This window comes from Ctenocephalides felis, unplaced genomic scaffold, assembly GCF_003426905.1.
Source record: "Ctenocephalides felis isolate EL2017-DRISC unplaced genomic scaffold, ASM342690v1 CF-g0.4_SCAFFOLD_01492, whole genome shotgun sequence".
Lineage (NCBI taxonomy): Eukaryota > Metazoa > Arthropoda > Insecta > Siphonaptera > Pulicidae > Ctenocephalides > Ctenocephalides felis.
In genome coordinates this window covers 4,535,667-4,536,846 of record NW_020537646.1, presented here as the reverse complement: position 1 = coordinate 4,536,846, position 1,180 = coordinate 4,535,667, and the positions used below count along the sequence as shown (strand labels likewise).

General features: G+C 31.6%; 1 long non-coding RNA gene across 1 annotated transcript; it reads right to left on the bottom strand.

Moving 5' to 3' along the window:
- Positions 1-317: 317 nt before the first annotated feature.
- LOC113370105 lies at positions 318-943 on the bottom strand. The gene is made up of 2 exons (XR_003366555.1): positions 741-943; positions 318-672 (listed from the first exon to the last, which is right to left on the bottom strand). It is a non-coding gene; the product is annotated as an uncharacterized LOC113370105 (long non-coding RNA).
- Positions 944-1,180: the final 237 nt, after the last annotated feature.

Here is a 1,180-nt window from a genome sequence, read left to right as displayed (position 1 = left end):
CGTATGGATCTTGATGTTGATGTTTCACTGTATGTATCTTGATCTTGAATTATATCTTGATCTTGATTTGTAAATATTAAGGTTTTGCACTGTATATATCACGATATATCATTGTACACAACACTGTCTGGCACTGTATTTAACACGATTTTGCCCAAAATATATCTTATTTATAATATGTATATAAATCCGTCCACGAATCAAATATAAAGAATGAAAACGTAAATGGGGCCCCGATAAAATAATAATATAGTATATAATATAATAATAATATAGAAAATGATCGCAAAAAAACTAATATCTTATGATCTATCGTCGCATGCAAGTAAGATACATATCTTAATATAACAAAATAATATAGAAAATGATCGCAAAAAACTAATATCTTATGATCTATCTTAGCAAGTAAGATACTTATCAACATAACGTTCTCCTGGTCGTGTGCTCCTGGTGGTGGTAAAGTGGTCCATCCTACTTAGCAAAGTGATCTATCTTAGTAAGTAACAAACTTATCTGAATATAACAAACGTTCTTCTGGTCTTGTGCGCTCCTGGTTGCAAAGTGGTCCATTCTATCCTTGTACACTGGTAATCACTAACGTCCTGGTAAACATTCTTCCGTTTTAGTAATAGTGTTTTAGGATCTATTCCTCTGGTAACTTCTGTGTTCAACCTAAAATTAAAATTTTATTTAATTCTATCAATATTAAAAAGATTTGTACATAGCTCAGAGTTTCTTACCATGTCCTGAAAATTGCCAAGTTCAACCACTTATAAATTCAGCATCTTCCACCAGGAGACTCATTGTGCGACCAGTAAAAGTAAAGTTAATTCTTGAAATTGTGTTCATTACATTACGACACGAAAAGTAATCAAAGTAAGTTGAAAACATTATAATAGAATTTTATAAATCTAAAAAAAAATTATTTTTTTCCATGGGCCACTTAGCGAAATAATTAAAAAATTAAATTTAATAATAATTGCAAACAAATAATATTAATTGTTAAATTATGTGCATGGGGTTGCGGTGCTTCTGGGAAAACAACGCAGGGGTCCATACACTCAGAGATACAAAACAAAAATTATTCAATTAATAAATTAAATTTAAATGTGAAACCCGACTACTTGGACCTGCCGTGGGGGGTAGGCGGCAGGAACGTAGCTTCAAACGCGCAATTTTC